Source organism: Cryptotermes secundus, unplaced genomic scaffold (assembly GCF_002891405.2).
Source record: "Cryptotermes secundus unplaced genomic scaffold, Csec_1.0 scaffold3042, whole genome shotgun sequence".
NCBI lineage: Eukaryota > Metazoa > Arthropoda > Insecta > Blattodea > Kalotermitidae > Cryptotermes > Cryptotermes secundus.
The window spans coordinates 161,755-182,542 of record NW_019735021.1 but is presented as its reverse complement, the minus strand read 5'-3'; the positions used below and the strand labels follow the sequence as shown (position 1 = coordinate 182,542).

The 20,788-nt window shown below is 44.2% G+C and overlaps 1 protein-coding gene across 3 annotated transcripts in view; it reads right to left on the bottom strand.

Annotated features, from left to right (window-relative positions):
• LOC111869243 (protein FAM13A) overlaps positions 1–20,788 on the bottom strand; it is an 85,847-nt gene that overhangs the window by 60,170 nt on the left and 4,889 nt on the right. Inside the window, exon 2 of one of the 3 annotated variants that reach the window (XM_023860616.2) lies at positions 8,335–8,516. The exons of 1 other annotated variant lie outside the window; for it this stretch is intronic. The gene's annotated coding sequence lies outside the window, so the exon portion shown is untranslated. Of the gene's footprint in view, positions 1–8,068; positions 8,200–8,334; positions 8,517–20,788 lie in introns of those variants that run through there. One more of the 3 variants, XM_023860617.2, reaches the window with a different exon arrangement.

Here is a 20,788-nt window from a genome sequence, read left to right as displayed (position 1 = left end):
ACTTGCGCCGATGTGCTACTCACAGCTTATCTACCTTCATGCGTTCCCCCCTGAAGACTCCGTGTTAAACAGTTCTCTTTCTCATAACCCGATAGCTTTACAGAAGAAGCTACCCACTGAAGAGTTTCGCTTTTTCTTCAAAACTGAGAGCCCAAAATTATCTCAATCCTTACTGTAAAGGACAGGTTTGCCCAAACTCTTTACGGCAGTTCGTGGTGCCCGATTTACACCTGAAAAAGTTAGACAGTGGAATGTCAAAATCTGGGAGACCTGACGTTTTCACGGAGCGAAACGCGCCTGCTTTCCTCCCCAAAACATTTTATCTCGCCTCACTCCCCCCCACGTTTACCTCCTTCCTTTAAGGCGGCGCTGTCTCCTACTAGCCCGGTCGCAGCCCCGTTTTCTTTTCTCACTTCCCCATACCTACATATTTTTCACCGCGCGGCGTATTCTGCCCTGAAGATTGAGGCAGAATGTTACTCCGAAACGTCGGTGTTCTCTACCAGACCACAAAGCGTCACAGTACTATTCTTATCATAGAGTTAGTCGCCTTGACCAGGTGACCTTAAGCTCCTTGCAGACTTCCATTCTACTTCATTCACTTCACACAATAAAGCAGAACTGAAGAAACGTAAACAAACTGTGGACACGAACGTAATAATACTTAACTGGGAACAATTCTTGCAGTATTCAAGCATGTCATATGAGTTAGAAGCCAATCTCTTCTCCGAACGGACGAAATTAAATCGAACCACACACAATTAAAATGTTTCGTGAAAGAAGGATCCAAAGCACTCTTATGACACCGAACATACCGTGCCACTGTTCGACCTGTTTGACGCCGGACTTCGTCCATGCATGATCTGAAGACAGCCGTCGTTTCACCGGCACTCCATGAACGCGTACGGTCACGGGTCAGTCAGCTGCATATTGGTCGTCACGACAAACCACAACTGCGCACACGCAAAGAAACAGAATTCCTTCTTCAATGTATTCACAGATTACTGCTGATTTCGGTTTCTTGTTCAGGTCTGTGAGCGTATTTTGGGAGATTTGTAAACCGCTTCTGTTTGCTGCAGCACGAACCAATTCTGCAGGATACTATTATTTTAAGGTCTAATGACTTTGATCTTTTCTTTTTTTCAAACGTTAACCTACTTTCAGTCCATAAAGCAAGCAGTGACAGTCAGCGGGGGACTGCTGGCTCGCATTCAGCTTCACCATTAGGAGTGTCATGCACGAAGATAGGCTAAAATATTTAAGTTAGAAGATAATTTCGCACATACCCAAGAAGTACTTTTACTGACCGTTGCTCTCTATTCTAGACAAAGCATTTCAAACAATTTTCCTGGCGACAATGGAGTAACCTTAGCATAGAAATCGGCAAAAATTCTAAGATCTTCCCCAAGACAAGGCTTCTGCACGTTGTGACTTTTAATTTGAGGGATATTACAAGTGTTCAAGGCTTCACAGACAGAATTCGCTGTGTTGGAATGAGAACTATGTCGCTTGTTCGCGGATGTGAGATATGTGGTCTACTTTCAGCAGTTGAAAAACCTCCCTTACATCAGCTGTATTGGTTGTGCCAGATGCCGGGCTATAAAGCGACGCGCTGCGTCTGAAACGCAAACGGGCACCGAGCAAAGCATTGCTCTTGACGCTACTGAAACTTCAGCTATACTCCAACTTTATTCATGTGAGATTTGAGTTCTCAAGATGAGAATATTAAGACTGCGGTCTTATGGGCCATGATGTCGTGTTATTTTGGTAGACAGGAACTTGCTCCTCTGCAATTCTTCTCATCTGTTTCCCGCCTTAACTGCTTTTCTCTTGCCTTTTTTTAACCTTTTAAGGTTCGGCGCCTCCTACGGGTTCGGTCCCGTCCCCCATTTCTGTCGCCGCTTGCGTTTATCTGCGCTGGAGTTTCGGTACATCTGTACAGAAGTAACCGGCGTCACGTCGCTGAAGACCGCATCCAGAACACAAAACAGTTTTCTCGCTCCGTTACGCGGGGTACATTCATTCATACATACGAAACCCCGCTCAACTGCTCAACTGCTCAACTGCCCAACTGAGTATGTTAAGGCAAACGTGAAGTTGTCTCTGTGCTTAAATTCATTAAGCACTATGCCATGAAGACGCATGGCTCGTGGCGGTATAGCTCCACCATTTTTGAGCTCAGTATTAAATGGAGGTGAGTGGTCAGCTTCACGCCCCCATACCCATTGGACAGGAGGCTGGGTATGGACGCTGTCGAGATGAGAAAAATCTTGGATCGAACCCCGGCCGTATAGCCTGTAGCTCGCTGCTATACCGACTGAGCTATCCTGGCTCTCTTGAGTACTTTGTGAAGTAAACACACTCCCTACTGTTCTAAAGCCATTTAGCATACACAAAGCCAATGTCGTGAAAGGTCCAATACCATTGTTTGGAACACCACTATATGAAAATATACAACTGAGCCTCTTATTATATTGAAAATAAATAGCTGACCCCAATAGCACGTTGAACTGTGTCGACCAATGAACGGGCCAGGCCGTGCGTGTTCACACCACAGCTATTTCTATACATGTAAACCTTGACGCCGTTTTTTTTAATGGAGTCAGAGTGAGCAAACGAACAGAGAACCGGGCACAGCACAGAACATACAGCATGCATGGAGGCCGGCGGAAGGAAGTTTGATACGCGCAGATTACAACTTCCCTCTCCGAAAATACGTGTATACGGCATCTACATTACAAGCATCAGTAGGTTAATGTTTACAGAAACAACAGCTGTTTCCTCCGAGAATCAAACAAGTCACACAAATAAACTGTACACAAGAAATGTCGTCTTACTCAAAGTTAAAGCAAACGTACACAGTTACCTCTACCCAGTAAACACTTGGCAATAACCCACATTTGATGGGAACTAGCCGTGATCCAGGCAGATTCAAATAACGCTTCGACAACGCAGCCTAAGCTGCAGATGTGCGTTTTGAAATGGAAAATGGGAGTTAACTGTGCAGATGCGAGCTCTGGCCAAATTTATTCTGCGAAAGAGCACTTCGATAAATCTCTTCTGTGGTTTGTACAGATAGGCTATTATTTGTAAGCATGTGCTTCTCTGGAAAGATCTGTCGGCCTGGGACTCAGAAAACGGTCGATATTCTTAAGAAGTTGGGGGCCGGAAATCAGGACATTTTACTATGCTTGTTATTTAACTACAATGTATCAACGACAAGCGTTACACGTACTGGTGAATGAGGTAAAGGATGTTTATGCTTGGTGAAATAAAGGCAAACTGTCCTGACCTATTTGACGGTTTAATAGCGGTAAGGACCTGGTGGTAATTAAGAAGCCATGCGCAGGCTAATGCATGCATAGCATAACAATTCTGGCGTGGGGGGAGCCTCCCTCTGCTGCTGCCTGCAGACTTGTCTGCAACCGTCCCACAACTTCACACCTCCAGCAGGGTCACTAAGAAGGATGCCGCGGCTAGTCAGTAGCACGCGTTCTTCTCCCGGCAATTCTAGCTGCTTTGGCGACCGAGATGGGAAGCAATTTTCAAACAGCGCGAATTTCACGTCGGTCTGACATATTCAAAGCAATATCTGAAAACTCACACTCACTTACTTACTTACTTACTTACTTACTCATAGAGCTGAGCGCTTCTGGAGGAGCCACCAATTCTGCAGCTACTCAAGAATTTCCTAACATTTTATGGAACCGGACGGTTCATTACCGTGTTCACAAGTGCCCTCCACTGGCCCCTACCCTGAGCCAGATCAGTCCAATCAATATCAACCCATTCTCTCTCTCTCTCTCTCTCTAAGATCCATTTTAATATTGTCCACCCACGTACGCCTTGATCTTACCAGTGGTCTCTTTCCTTCTGGCTTTCCCACCAATATCCTATACGCATTCCTCGTCTCCTCCATTCGTGCTAGATGCCCTGCCCACCTCATCCACCTTGACTTTATCATTCTAATTATACTTGGAGAAGAGTACAAGTTATGAAGCTCCTCATTATGCAGTTTTCTCCAGCCTCCTGTCACTTCATCCCTCGTCGGTCCAAATATTCTCAACACCCTGTTCTCGAACACCCTTACTCTATGTACCCAGTTTCACATCCATACAGAACCGAAACGTCGGTTAACACCACATATACACGGTGCCAAATCCCAGAAGACTGCTTCCTTCATTATCATAAACAATTGTAACTGCGTTCAGGTGAGGACTATGTTAAGTTACCCCTAAAGCCATAAGTCTTGCAAAACATGAGTACTGGGCGTGACGTGTTTTCATTTTCCTCTACATCTCTGTTCCAAACGGTTGGTTACATTCGTCTGCCAACTGTAGCCAACACGTCAAACGATGCTTTCCGGCTGTGTAAATTGTTTCTTAATTGATCACGAGTGTTACTTTTTATTTTGCTAAAATAAATATTAAGCAAAATGCGCGGAGTAAATCACGTACGTCTTCATGCAGTTGTCCGTTTTTTCTACTCCTGTCCGACCAAAATTGCAATAAGTCGAAGCGTTTTCTCCCCAATATCGAATGTCCTGAAAATCAATTCAGCAGAAACGCAATTATGTGCAGACAAACGAACGGACAGGCATAGTGAAGCTAACAGGTTCGCTTCTGCGCCAAAAGCATATCAGAATAACCGCTGCACCAACCGAGATACGAGTCAAAGACAGGTCAGGCGGGTTACTGCCAACTTAGCGTTCTCGATATTAATAAGGTGATTCAAAATATTCCTCCTCGACAGATCTCTGCTTCGTGCAGGTATGCCTCGCTACTGCAGCGGGCTCTGCTCTCGCAATACCATCATAAAGGCATGCCAGACAACGTTCTCCCGCTAAAATCTGCAGTCCAAAAGTCGCGGCTTCGTGGGATTTGCTGTGATGTCCCTTAGTCCTTCCGGGCAAATGCTAGGAGTGTACCTCTAACTGGCCCATGACTGCTGTCTTCCAGCCCATTTCCAAATCATCGCTTATCGTATCATTCGACGTTATGTGTACACAGTGAAAGGCTGAGTTTCACCCACACAAAGGAAATGGTAAACTCACAGTTCTGTATATCTGTTAGATGTGAGACAGAAGGCTGAGGAGCGGCCAGGTAAGGTCGGTGCCTCACATACACACTGTCATTATATGGCAGCTGAGTTAAAACGACAGGTCAGCTTCCAATTTACAGCCCCCGTCTCTGCGCGTGATGGGGATTCACTATCTAGCCCACATAAGCCTTTAAGTCAATCGTTGGATGAGTGACAAAAGGCGATATGGGGAAGATCTGCAGCGACGCGTCCGTGACATATTGGAAGCGGTAACGCTCTGAGTTTGTATTCGGGAGGTGTTCGGTTCGAACCTCGGCCGGAAAGTAGCGGTCGATGCCTAATCGAGGTACCATTCCGGCATCTGCTTGGAGGATTGGGGAAAACCGCCAAAATCATCAGTCAGAATAGCCTGTCTCCCGCCCGAGATTCGAAATGAGCTCCTCCCAAATACAAGACCAAGGCGTTACCGCTGCACCGACTGGCTCGGTATACTTATCCATAAAAATGACGATGATATCACATGTAGCGGTGTACCATACTCTTATATATTGAACAGGAACAGCAAAAATCGAGGTTATGCTTTAACACAATGGCCAAATAATGCTTGCTACCATTCAGTCCAGAACCTTTTGTCTTCTCAACTGCTGTCCAAAAAGATAACATTTTAATATACAAAACTATAATTTTGCCTGTTGTTGTGTATGGCTGTGAAACTTGGTCTCTGACATTAAGGGAGGAACACAGACTGGGGGTGTCTGAGAACAGGGTGTTGAGGAGAATATTTGGACCAAAGAGGGATGAAGTGAAAGGAGGTTGGAGAAAACTGCATAATGAGGAGCTTCATAACTCGTACTCTTCTCCAAGTATAATTAGAATGATCAAGTCAAGGAGGATGAGGTGGGCAAGGCATGTAGCACGAATGGGGGAGACGAGGAATGCGTATAAGATACTGGTGGGAAAGCCAGAAGGAAAGAGACCACTGGGAAGACCAAGGGATAGGTTGGTGGTCAATGTTAAAATGGATCTTAGAAAGATAGGATAGGATGGTATTGATTGGATTGATGTGGCTAAGAATAGGGACCAGTGGATGGCTCTTGTGAACACGGTAATATAACTTCAGGTTCCATAAAATGCTGGGAAATTCTTGAGTAGCTGCAGAAGTGGCGGCTCCTCCAGAAGGGCTCAGCTCCATGAGTAAGTAAGTAAATCCACAATGGCCAAGCTGCCTAAATACGAATCGCCTGAAAAGGCGTGGCCTGCGTGAACTGTACTTCAAGGTTCAGGCAAAACAGAAACGAATTCATCTTTTTACTTTACTCAAACTGGCTTAAATGTAAACTGTTACTTGGCCCTTCAAATAGCCTGAATGGATGAAAGCATCCNTTTTTTGGGGGGGGGGGGAGGTGTACATTCGAGAAGCAAGCTGCAAGGTTGCAGTTTGTTCCTAGAGTTTACTGTTTCTGAACGTAAACACGAACCGTACATGGAGTAACGACGGCGTTTATAGATTCTTGGCCTACGAAAAAATGCTAAATACTAAGGAAAACAGAAAGCGGTTCGCAAGCTGTATGTTCATTACCGTGTCCACAAGAGCGCGCCACAGGTCTCTATCCCAAGCCAAATGAATCTTTCAATACTCCCTTCCTATTTCTGTATTGATCCAATTAAATATGATCATTCCATCTACCTCTAGGTCTTCGTAGTGGTCTCTACCTTTTACACTGTTACCAAAACCCTGTCTGTATGCACTCCCGTCCCAACTACAATTGCTATTTCACTGAAAAAGAAGAAGGCAACAGCTACACAGACTGCAGCATGCAAATACTCGTACACCTCGCTTTTTATTTTCAGTAGCATCATGTTATCGTGTTTAATTATAAACATGACGAAATCAAGTACTGAATTTCAAGCGACTGTATACCTGACCAGTAAGCTGACCATTCCGTATGCTCCATTAAAACTTTATTTAAACAAAGTAGTTCTAGCAAACGGCATTATAACTGATAAAGGTTAGCAATACAAGAACACTCCACTGTCGCTGTATTGCCAGGGAAAGCAGGAAGGGAACTTAAATTAGCCCTACAACAATGTATTTCGTCTCAGCTTGGTGCTCAAATTTGCTGCCAGGCTAGCAGTACAAAAGGAAAACCGGTACACACAAACACCACTTCAGGCTGATGATAGCTTCGAATTCCTCGGGCATGCGTATAAATTCGAGGTTATGGAGGAGGAAACAACAGAATGTAATAAAAAATTATACCAGATTTCGTATGGTAGCGTAGTTCGTTGAGGGGCTATGCTACAAGCTGGAAGGTCCCCGGTTCAAGTCCCGATGAGGTCATTGGATTTTCTTCAATTGACCTAATCCTTCCAGCCGCACTATGGCCCTGGGGTCGACTCAGCCTCTAGCAGATGTGAGTACCAGGAATTAATTAAATAATTTTCCTTGGGAGTAAAGCAGCGCGGCCGGCTCGTAAGGCTAACAACCTTACCGCCATCTTTGAGCCGACTGTCTAGATAATGTGGGACCCTCAACGTCTCATAACCCTATGGGCCTTCACGGCCTGGTACAAGAATAGCTTTACTTTTACTTTACCAGATTTCGTATGAAATCGTATTAATGAAAATCAAGCGACATGCGGTCCATAATTTAACAACCCTGCGCGCTGTCATAATCCTACATAACAGATACAGTTAACGTAATATTAGTGCTATATTGCAGTTCCATGTCACCCCCCCACGTAAGGAATGCACATTAAGCTCTAAACAACCATAATGTTCAAGAAGCAAATACTGACACTGTAAGGAATAATATTACACTCTTGCAATTATTTACAGCCGGCAACAACCTACATCTATTGCTGCTGTAATGAATTAGCCGACCCTTCAAACATGTGTAGAACATCTCCAGGACATATCGATTGCATGGCCATGACTGCAGTCGCCAGACCCAAGAAACAATTGTAACCCTCTCTTCCGCGTCGGTGCTTAATCAAACTATTTATTTACTGGTGTAGATGCTCCTTACCGTTTAGTGATTAACAGTGTAGTGATGCACTCTTCAAAACTACAGTATGATACTAATATTAACAACTAACACACATCACACCTTGCAAGCGGCTTTCCGAATCCGAACTCTAAACACAAGATGGCTGACGTCAAGATAGAAGGAAAGATACTCCACTCGTTCAGTTTGTAAGTACACATATTCTCGCACGGTTCCCACAGCCACACAACTATGTACACAATTTGCATGCCTCTTTTGAAGCGCCAAATTTACATCTAATTCTGTACCTCTAATTTCCTAAAACAGTGACTGGACCTGAAGATATCTAGTACCACAGATAGTCGGTCTCCTGGCCGGTATTTGAACCAGGGACCTCCCACATGCGAAGCCGGGGTGATCCCCATTCTACCATGACGCTGGATCCCATCAGCAGTTGTTAGGATTCAAACCAGTGCATCTATGATTCATTCTGCAATACACAACAAATTGACATTGCTTTACTATTGAACTATACCGAAATGTACGGAGCTGCAACATAAAATACGCGTATTTGCTTTCAGTTCACACTAGTTCATAGAGAAACTTCCTCCTTAGAGAGTTACGTACGCTACTGTCAAGGAGAGCGGATACCTCACTCGGTATAGCGACGGATCGGATTGGATTCCGGGCAGGGGAAATATTTTTCTCTTCTCCACAGCGCCCAGACCCGCTCTGGGGCCCTTCCAGCTTCCTATCAGTGGGTACCGGGGGCACTTTCCCCAGGGGTAAAGCGGCTGGGGCATGAAGCTGAACGCCCTCTATCTAGTGAACAGGTCAGGATGGTGGAGCTACACCTCCACTCCCCCATATATCATCATGGCAGAATGCCTAATTAGTGCACAGGAACAGCTTTACCATTTTACCTTAGTGTCAACGGCGTTATATTTCTCTTGGTTCTTATCCCCCCCTTCTTTTATCCAGTACGAACAATTGTTTGGTGTTTTAATTTGTTCATCTCTAACCACGAAGACGTGCAAATGGCATGACATGTTACTGTTCGAAAATACGAACTGGCGAACTGGACCAAGCCGCTCTTCACTGAGCTGCAACAAGAATCACGGCCGTAGCTTCGGCCCTTTACGTTTAGCCTTTTATAGATGTAGACCAGATATCGACTGAATAACAGATACGCTGCCAAAACTACATTAGTTTTTCATTGCCGAGTATAATGCACTAGTCTTCTATTCAAGAGGTATTCGCTTCGTTCCTCGCTGAATATAATTCCTAAGATTTCCTTCAGTCTCTCCAGGCGAATGTCGGCATAGTACCTTCAAATATGTCATGGTCATCTCCTTCCAAATCCCTAATTACTCAGCTGTTCATGAAATGCCTACTACAGTTTTCACGCAACCTGTTATTCATAACATCTCCATGTGTTCTGCAGCCGCTGTAACGGCTGTCTAAGGTTAACTGTGGAGGTCACAACAGATAATTAGTGAAAGAAACCCCGTTTCATTTGCTACACAATTATTTTACTGCTTTGCTTCCTAAACGTAGCTTCTATGCTTTGGTTATCCCTGTCTGAGTGCTTTAAGCTCGAGCTGGTGGATGTCTCCTAATTTAGATATTTTCTCGTATCTCTTTATGCTTTCTGAATATATGATTCACGACTTTGTGAATAGCTGACTTGAAAGAAGGAACTTCAGTCCTTCAATCAGCACTTAAACTGTCTGTTCGCAGTTTAGTGGTCCCTGACTCCGTGTATCTGGAAGCGTGAAACTAAAGATACAATTAATTCTGCGTCCCTTCATAAAGCCTGTGGATGAAAATAAACAGTTGTTTTGTTGTCTGGAGTGAATTAAAATTCTGTGAACTACAGGTATGAGGCTCAAGAGTAAGGACATAGAATTCAATGACACCGTCATACAATTGTTAACACTTAACACGCACCACACATGGAAGCGCTGTGCCGCGCGTAACATCAGTTGTCGAAACGCGAAAAACGACAATGAATAAATGCAATTGATCACAGCATCGTGCAGTATTGTATCTGACCTTCACCATTCGAACAGCCATGGAACAGACTGTACACAACAAACAGGCACCTGTTTACTTCATTGCCGCGAGATTTCAGGTCTTCTTGGCGGTCAAGGTAAAGTTTCGTGCGGTTTGCGTACTCTGGTCGGATCTGGGGGAAGCAGATTCCCCCGAAACGTCGGTAACCTACCAGACTACCCAGAAAGCTGCATCTTAATCTGACTTACGCATTCCTACTCAGGATGAGCTGAAGGAGAGGATTCCTCAGCCTTGCTTTAGTCACACAAGTACAGGACTCGCATACAGCATCCTTTCTAAGCCTCTCTTTTGTGGGTTCAGAAATTCGATTTGTATTTAACGAACTTAGAAACAACATAGTTTGTTTGTATAGATTGTGGTATATTATTATTATTATTATCATCATCATCATAGTGATGACATATGGACTAAAAGGCCAGGGTTCGATTCGCAGCAGAAGCAACAGCGTCCAGACTGGCTCTGGGGCCCGCCCAGCCTCCTATACAATAGGTATCGGGGGCTCTTTCCCCGGCGGTAAAAAGGCCGGCGCGTGAAGCTGACTACTCAGTTCATCTAGTGCAGAGGTCATGATGGAGCTATACTTCCACTTCCCCATACGCCTTCATGGCGGGTGCTTAATAAATTAGGCACAGGGACAACTTTTACCTTTTATCTTATCATCATCATCATCATCTTCATCATCATCGGCACAATTGTTTTCATGTCTGTGGAACATTCTTGCTATAAGTTGTTGCCCCATCCGGAAATATAAATAATAAAAACAGTGATAAGCGTACAAAAATAAGGTCCCTGGACACAACTGCATTCATTTACTCGGTCTGCTTCTTCAACGCTTCGCAGAACGCGTCGAACTTACGGCTGTGTAGACTGTGCGAATGTGAGGGTTATCTTCCTCCTTGTTAAGATCTTTGAAAGGCCACTCGTCCATTCGAAAGCCGTGAAACTTTTAATGTAAAAAGAGACCATGTCCTAACCACACCTACCTAGTCGCAGGAGTTGGGAGGGTGGAAATTTCCAAATGAAACGACGCATGGCAAATGTTAAACATGAATCAACAGGGTGCGCAAAGCTAATTTCACAACTGTTTCCCAAAACTCCTCCTTTTCCTTGTAAGTGGATGAAGTTTCCAATAAGATTTCTGTACTGCCAAACTCTTACTCTGTTCCTGTATCACGGTCAGCGTCTGAAACAACGGAGGGACAAAATTAGTGCCACCTACGAAATTATTTGCGAGGTCCCCTGTTCGATCCTGGGCCCAACCTGTCCAGGCATAGTTCGGGATAGCATTTTAAAATACTTCACGATCATCTCCTCCCACCTGAGAATCGTCCAGTCATTTTTCATGCGGAATTATGAATCCACGTAGTTGAAACACACAGATGCGCTGTGGGAAAGTGGTGATCCCCTGAGTGCTTAATCGGGCAGCACATGCGGCACCCGCGTACTTACAGTGGTTCAGCAATCTATTTCATACGTTAGGCAGAACAGAAGACTTCACGGGATTTCGTGTACTCACTGAAGATGAAACTCCTATCAACAAAATAGCTCTTGATTCTAGATGTCGCACCAATCCGCCATGATCCAGAGTCGTAGGCCTGTTTTTAGCCTGACTGGGCTAGATCCACTTGGGAGGATATCACTGGATTCATTCGAATTACGTTATTAAGCTAGGAAAGTTATTCAGATGATGAACCAGAAATTTTACTGTCATCATCACAGGACTTTAAGTCCAGTGCAACCGCTCTTACACCCTTTAGTTTCTGATGTTGTTTGGGTTCCGGTGGCAATGAAAGTCTTCCTCAGGATCGTTTACGGGTCTTGGATTATGAGACAAAGGGTAATGATATTACGACTGCACACATTACAATTGCTTACTGGTTTAATATATTATTTGCAGAACACGCCTATCCGTCGGAATCACCAAATTAGAAGTCCCCCTTGAAGCTCGGACTATATCCTTGAGTTTGGGGACATTAATTCTCCCACCCTCGCAGATATATGTCTTCATTGCTTCTCATTCGATCATTCAAACGGAAGGCGGGTGTTACAACTTTGAATCCTCCAATACCCTCTTACAATTTTATCTTCGAAGCCGCTGGTCCAGCGATATTCCCAACGATTCCTGAGACCTCGCTGGACTGCAGCTGCGAAGTGTAATATTTCAAACGATGAGCGGCATCCTTTGCTCATATATATATATTTATATTGGCTTCACGTAACAACTGACACTACGGCACCACTATTCCGTGCCGCAGGGATATGAGTGTCAGTTGTTTATACTCCGCTTACACCAAGTCTTACTCTTAACATTCCAATTTAATCACTAGCTTAAATTGGACGACTTCACCAGTTAGTCTACATCCTGATATCCTGTGATATCAAGGTGCCTCTCTCTCCACGAAGTTTTACGGCCAAAATGATATAAAATGATTATGACCAGGGCCCGGATTTTCATGACATGTCATCTTTTTCCCCTTGTATCCTATGCAATGCTCTTAAATATATAAATCTCGGATATGAGCTGCTGGTTACAGAAATGTAAATTTTATAGGTAATTTTTGTCATTTTTGACACTTTTAGGTTTAAGGTCATTTTTTCATTTTGGGGGTAATTTTTTGGTAAATTTTTGGACTTTTAAGGGTTTTTTTTGTCATTTTTGGCCATTTTATGGAATCTTTCTTCATGTGTTTTCTGAAATGTGAATACCGTGGAAGCGAAGTGTTCTTTGTCTTTCTCCTTTGGGTCATTTTTCTAGATTTTTTCGGTCATTTTATAGGTCATTTTTTGAATATTTTCAGGTCATCAAAATCCGGGCCCTGATTATTACACATACCAAGTTAGCCATGAGTTTTAAACCAGAAAGTCTGTCCATATGGCATTTACTATCAATGTTGGAGTCGTTTATATTATCATAATAATATTACAGCCTTCTGAAGTGTGACGAATGACAGCTGTCAACGTTTCGAAAGAACCTGCTGTCTTCATCTTCAGGACAAAGAAGTGATATGAAACAGTTTTATCAGTTCTGAGAGCTTCCAAGTTGCGAAATAATCTTATATGCAGACATTGTTTTACATATAAAATATTTCATGCTATGCTGCCACAGCATACGTTTTTAATTTTTCAAAATAGTCTCGCAAAATTTTTGCTTGGCACTCGCACGCACACCTGTTGCGGGCAATTGTTCAGTGACGTCAAAGCCGGAACACTTCCGCAAAGGAACTGTGTTACACACGATTATGCTATGAAAATAATATGTAACAAGTGTTTGCGTACTGTGATGAGTGAACAATAGAAAGGCAAAAGTTGCATGTATTAGGAAAGATCTGCTGTAGCTTTAGTATGTAAACATGAAGCCAGCGTTTCATTGCATGGTCTGACATGCTAGGAGGCACGGCCCCGCCGTTGGTACAACTTGGCTCGTCTCGTATATCACAATGAATTTTTCTGTGGGAAAGTAATATTTCTGTCTTTCTATTGTACGGAATTTCATCTCCAGAGCCGACGAAGAAAGCGTATAGCGTAAGTACATACATTGTACCAACTAAGTCTATTTTCTCACAAATGTATTAATTTTCCTGATGTGCGACAGGCCGGCCAGTATATGCAGCCCCCACAACAACGTGCAACTGGAGTTGAGTAAGTTGAGTAAGAGCTGCTGTGTTTATTTATGAATTATAAACTCCGCTAATTTGAAAATAATATAGATCAGTGTTCCCCAGGCAGTGGGACACGATGTCTAGGGAATAACAACTCCCATTAATGATTAATATAGCACAAAAATGTATATGATTGTAAAAATGAGGCTCTTGGAAGAGGGGAAACTTTGTTTAAAGATGGCTGCCAGGCAACTGCAGAAATCAACAAATATTCCACACTATATGGTAGAGCTCTGTCTGTCCACCCAATTGCTGTCACATTCTCACTACGAAACACAATGATGTCAACGGAGGCGGGGGGGGGNTCAATTCTGAACGTAAGTTAACCACAGAAACATGTCCGTTCTTACAACTACGCAGTCCTGTGTTGTGACGTGACACAGCACAGCTCGGTAGAGAAGCGGTGAACTTTCGGAGGCACATATTGCCTTCAATTTCAAGGTAGAAATCGAGCAAGTGAGCTCAAGCAGTACCCCGCCGGGACACCGACTATCCTGGCCGAGCTTTTCTGTGGTTTCCTCAGTCCTTCCAGACTATTTTCGGGATAGTACCTCCAAGTAGGTCACGACCACTTCTTTCTACTCCCTATCCAATTCACTATTCGACACTACAGGCCCTGAGAAAGATACACAAATACAGGGCAGAACAAACCGCTCTTCTCCCGAACATGAAGCACATGTTCCTCCAGAACGATGGCAACTGCCTACCAGAGTGCATGGCGTAACGCCCCAGAAGACCGAAATATTAAAATTCGCCGCCGTGAGAGAAGTCTCGTAAGTTCTTGGTTGGTCTGTGCCGTTGAACTTTACTGCAGATGAGATTGTGTTTGTGGAACTCGAAACATCCATTGCAGCGTGACAGTCGTGTCCGTCTGTGTGACGGGGGCATAGAACGAATTAGATCTGTGGTGCCTATACTTACTCTGGAGGAGCCGCCACTTCTGCAGCTACTCAACAATTTCCCAGCATTTTATTGAACCCGAAGGTTCATTACCTTGTTCACAAGAGCCCTCTACTGGTGCCTATCCTGAGCCAGATCAATCCGATCCATACCATACCATCATATCCCTCTAAGATCCATTTTAATATTGTCCTCCCACCTAAATCTTGGTCTTCCTAGTGGCCTCCTTCCTTCTGGCTTTCCCACCAATATCCTATATTCATTCATCTTCTTTCCATTCGTGCTACATGTCCTATCCATCTCATCCTCCTTGACTTGATCAATCTAATTATACTTGGAGAAGAGTACAGGTTATGAAGCTCCTCATTATGCAGTTTTCTCCAACCTCCTGTCACTTCATCCCTCTTCGGTCCAAATGTTCTCCTCCCTGTTCTAAAACAGCCTCAGTCTTCCTTCTTCACTTAATGTCAGAGTCCAAGTTTCACACCCATACACTATACACTATCAGTAAATGAATAAACGCTTTCAGAACATTCCATTTGGAAAAGAAAACTGCTTCTAAGTGCGGAAAACAGTAAACAGAGTGAGAAGCAGCTTGTTGTCAAGTTTCGTGAGTATCTCAGCTCCTCAAAGGGTAAATCGTATAAATTGCAATAATAAAACAAGAATCCACGTCACGTCACGTCACTGTCAACTAATGGAATTGAGAAAGTTTTGTTGTTTATAGAGAGAACCAAATCAAATAGAAATGAACTGGGCAACACGCAGAGATATTCAACATTACGTACCAGTGTCAGGATTAATGAGCTTAACAATGTGAACGTGCCCTGCTGCTTAAGCTCACATCACAATGTTACTTAGGCTGCAGTTACGCAGAGCCGGGAGCACAATGCGTGCGAACTGTCAAAACAAAACAAAAAGGAAAGCAGAGATGATGTGTCAAGCTACTTGTCGCTTCTGACGCTGCACACGAGACCTTACACGACGGTATAAAATAAAGCGCCTGCTTGCCAGGAAACTTTTAATTTTCTTTTATGTACGAAGTGAACGACAACACTTCGAGGCAGTCGGCGTCCTCCTGCAAAAGGCAGACATTTGAAACAAGACAAAGCATTTGTCAAGCACAAAACAAAGTCTTGAAAGCCGACATTGATGATGTTCGTTTGTTCCTTCATTTAAACTTACTTTCTCAACTATATAAACTTAACAGCAGAATTGTGCATTGAGAAGTTAGCGATCATGGCCAATTTTAAGACACTATATCAGGCTTTTCCCGGAAGGGACTGAGAAAATCCCCGAAAATCGGAAGTTACATCAGCCAAGATTCGCAGATAAAGATACCGACGTTCAGAAATATTCAGCAGACGCTCAGCCTCTAGCCTGGGAGCAGAACTCGTGTTCCCTTTCTCGCTGGCTACTTAACTATTATCCCGAACCAACTGGCTTTAGTTATTGCAAACACTCACACGAAGACTTTGTTCTCATTTCAAACGAACTTCGATTATTCCGTAAACAGAAAAAATGTATAAAAACAAAACTGTCAGGACTTTCCTCCGGACTATTTCGAGCCTGTTTTATCAACGCATCCCCATTTCGGACCCGCTGACATAAGTGACTGCTCGTAGTATCTTTTACATACGGCGATCTGTTTATAAGAGAACATATATCATAGTGTACACATACAAGTATAAACACATGCCTTGTTATTAGTCTATTTATCATAAGATATTTTAGGCTGTTTGTTACTGCTAGAGCTAATACAAAGCTATGAATAGCGTAAAACAAATGTTTAATGACATCATCAAACTCGGGTGATGTTGCTTCACAAACACAAGTGCTGCATTTTCGTATATAAATACAAATGTTTATGCATGAAATTGTTTAAGCTCACATCTCAGTGTTACTTAACGGTTGCAGATACACAGAAGCGCGTGTATGAGCCGCGCGTACAGTCAAAACAAAACATTCTAACACTGCTCACGAGGCCTTCCACGACGGTATAAAGGTAGTGCCCCTCTCTGCCGAAAAATTTGTAATTTTCCGTTAATAAAAACTGGACAAGGGTTTGAGCCAGTCTGCGTCTTCCTCCACAAAGCCAACATTTGAAACAAAAAATTGTTCGTCACGTACTGATCTATGTATGAGCGACGGCTATCATCACCAGTATAAACACATGCCTTGTTATTAATCTGCTTATTATAAGATATTTTAGGCTGTTTGCTACTGCTAGAGCTAATTCAAAGCTATGAATAGCGTAAAACAAACGTTTAATGACATCATCAAACTCGGGTGATGTTGCTTCACAAACACAAGTGCTGCATTTTCGTATATAAATACAAGTGTTTATGCATGAAACTCGCAGACCCTCACAGGAAGTGGGATTATTTGCGCCGCGGCCTGGAGACCGGGACTACCTCAGTTCCCCTTGAAGCAAGCAACTATCTCATCATTCGCATATAACTTATGTAGCTGGCAAAAAGTCGTTAAATACAGAAATAAATAATCATAAACCTGCACAGCCAAAGGAAATTTGCGACAGATGTCTGGAAAGAAACAGGAAGTCCCTGCTTCAGCAGAGTCGCGTGTTCGTCACAATGCGATGCTCTCAGCTTTAAACGTGACTTCAAATTAAACTGATCACGGTCAAGGCTATCGACAGCCCGAGGCTAACAAAACAAAACAGTTCCACCAATGGCAGCGCTGATGCGTACAAGTACTCAGCATATGGGAAAGTTATGCCATAACATAAAAATGTTGGAACTGCATGCCGAGCTGGCCTCGGCCGTCAGTAGCGTTAGTAGCTCATTCACAGCCCCCATGTTCAGCGAAATTCATTCAGCACTGGGAAAACTCTAAGCTCCTGCCTGTACTCTTTCCACAGTAACTTAAGACATAACGTCCTTTCATAAAGCGTCGCAAATAATTTGTAGGAACGAAGACAAAGTAGTTTCTTTCAAAGTGAAATGTCTGTTATTCCTGGATGAAAAATCTCATTCGTAGCTTGGAAAGAGTTCGAGGAAATGGGACGAACCGAGCTCCTACGTACCTGCGCCAGAAAAAGTACACGCAGAATCCTCAGAAACTTCTACGAGTTATATGGGGGGTGGGGAAGAAGGGAAACATAATCTTGCATAGAGCAGACAGGGCCTGATTTCTCGTGTCGTCTCCACGAATTGAATAAGACGCCTCGTTGCATTTCTGCACGGATTCAATCCATCTGTTCTTAAAGAAACATGTAATATAATGTCCCACTTCACAGTCAGAAAGCCAAACTGTGAGATAGCAACTGAAAGGCGTGCGTTATCAGGTTTGCCCTGAGGCCGGCTTCATTGACAGGCTACAGTCCATTCGGGCAAGTGCCGGGATTGCACCTTAATATACGTAGGGCCACGCATCCTGTCAAATTCATCGCTCACTACTCATCCCGCCATTCGAAATGCGAGGCAATCACGTCATTGCACGTGATGAATATACCAGCTGCCCCATTATGGTCACCAGATAACCGACCGGAAGCCCTGTCTCGGCACTGTCTCCGCAGCAGAACAGAGGCGTACGGAGACAGACTTACTCACACCAGCTTCGAGATCATTCTTGTCCGCAGATGGCAGATATAAATGCAACTTCTAGTGCGTTCCAAACAGAAGGTTGCTAAAATGCACTTGTTAGTCATGTTCGTCTGTCCGTATGTGAAGGTAAAGCTAGCCCTGAAGGCCCATAGGGCTGTGAGAAGTCGAGGCTCCCACATTTTCTAGACGATCGGCTCACAGGTGGCGGTAAGGTTGTCAGCCTTATGCACCGACCGCCCTTTACACCCCAGGAATATTCCTGGTACTCATTTCTGTTAGAGGCTGAGTCGAACCCAGGTCCACAGTGCGGCTGGAAGGATTAGGTCAATTGAAAGAATCCACTTCATCGGGATTCAAATCCACGACCTTCCGGCTTGTAGCATAGAGCGTCAACCAACTGTGCTATCGAGTGCCCCCCCCTCTGTCCGTATGTAAGGTAAAAGGTAAGGTTGTCCCTGTGCTTAACTAATTAAGCACTACGCCATGAAAGCGTATGGGGGAGTGGATGTATAGATCCACATTTCTTGACCTCGGTACTAGCTGGAGGTGAATGGTCGGCTTCACGCCCCGGCCGATTTACCCCCGGGGAGAAATCTTCCGGTGCCCATTGGATAGACGGTTGGGTGGACCCCACAGCCGGTCTGGAAGTCGTGGAGAAGGGAAAATTCTTGACCCTACTGAGACTCGAACTCCGACATCTCAATTGTCCAGCCCGTAGCCAGTCGCTATACCGACTACGCTATTCTGGCTCCCCAGTTCTATTCTTGTACTCCACAAAACCACATGGTACTTTCAGTGGGGCTCTGTAACTTGCCAGGGTAAATTGGTGGGCGCCAGTCTACTCCGTATGCCCAACCCTCATGTCCAGCCAACTCTGGGTCCAGAGAAACAGTAAAATATGCTGCTGTGTCATCTTGCACCAGGACATTGAAGAACTTCTCATCAGGCTGGGCGTCTTCTTCTGGATCTACACCAATTCACCAATCCGTTTCCTAGTTCCTGTAACCATTTTTTCACCACTCGGAGCTATTTGCCATAAGAACCAAAGAATCCTGCGAGCTGCTGCCAAGGAGCAGACGACCAACAACTCGAATTTTGCTGAACGGATTTTCATGAAATTTAATATCGGGGAGTAAAGTAAAGTAAAAAAGTAAAGCTATCCCTCTAACAGGCCGTGAGGGCCCACAGGGTTGTGAGACGTTGAGGCTCCCACATTATCTAGACAGTCGGCTCAGAGATGGCGGTAAGGTTGTCAGCCTTACGCGCTGGCCGCGCTTTACTCTCCAGGAAAATTGTTTAATTAATTCCTGGTAATCATTTCTGTTAGAGGCTGAGTAAACCCCAGGGCCTAGTGCGGCTGGAAGGGTCAGGTCAACTGAAAAAATCCAATGACCTCTACTTAAATTGATCGATCCTTTCTAATTCTGGTTAAAATGGCACAGAAACAACGGGACACTTCATGTAAGACCTACAGGCATTTCTGTGCGGAGTTCGCTAAATGTTTGTCAGAGCAAAATGTGTTTGGAACAGAAGTTGTAGGGAGAAATATAACACGTATTTTATGCCCATACAATTTTCCATTAACTATTGCGATTTTCGAGATAATTAAAGAAAAGCGAACGAGCGAGCCACAGTTGTTACATTTCCTAACCATTCATTTGCGTGCATAAGCCCAGCTAGCTTCTAGCTATAGGCCTGTAAAGGCTGGGGCATTTGAAATAGTAGTTTAGGCATGCCTGCCGATCACAGTGTCCGCGCAGTCTAAGCCATGAACTGTCTTCGCCCACTCAAACACTGGGATCGTTGGTTTGAATCATGCTCAAGGCATGGATGCTTGTCTGGGTTTATTCTGTGTCTGTGTTGTCCTGTGCAAGTAGCGACCTTGCGACAGGGCTGATCCCTCGCCCAAGGAGTCCTACCGACTATCTGTAACACATAGGCCAAGGTTCTTCATGTACTGTAGCGGCCAGAGATTATTGTTATTAAGTTGGGCACGAATAGTTCGCCGAGGCCTTTGCTGCTGAGCGACTTCATGTAATGTTTGATATAACGAGCAAATAAATAAGCCATTAAAACTCTGCGTGCTCTAAATTACACAGATAGTCTGTATGGCTCGCTGGCCTTGCACAGCTGCGTACCGAGAGCTATGATTGTCATATGCATGTTCGGTGAATCAAATTTGAGTCTGTAGACACGCACCTGAATAGCAGTCGCTGTCACGCTCTGTTTGTCTTCAACAGTTGCCTGAAAAATGTGTCCCTCTGGCAAGGACAGTTGTGGGATGACAACAGGGAGCCAGAACCGTCACTTGTACATTGCAGACGGCAGTCAGACTCGGCGAAAATGATAGGGAGGGGCTCGTACCCTGGACGGTGCGTTTTACGGGAGAAGGGGCTAGCACCGACATAGAGAATGCTAGTTCTTTCGGCGAGAAACTTCCATGGACAGTCATACGGATGTTGTCAGATGATAACGGAAGGACAGGAGTCACTTGAGAGGCCCAGACTATACTATTAAAATTGATATTAAAGGAATAGATTTGAAGGGTATAGACTTGACTC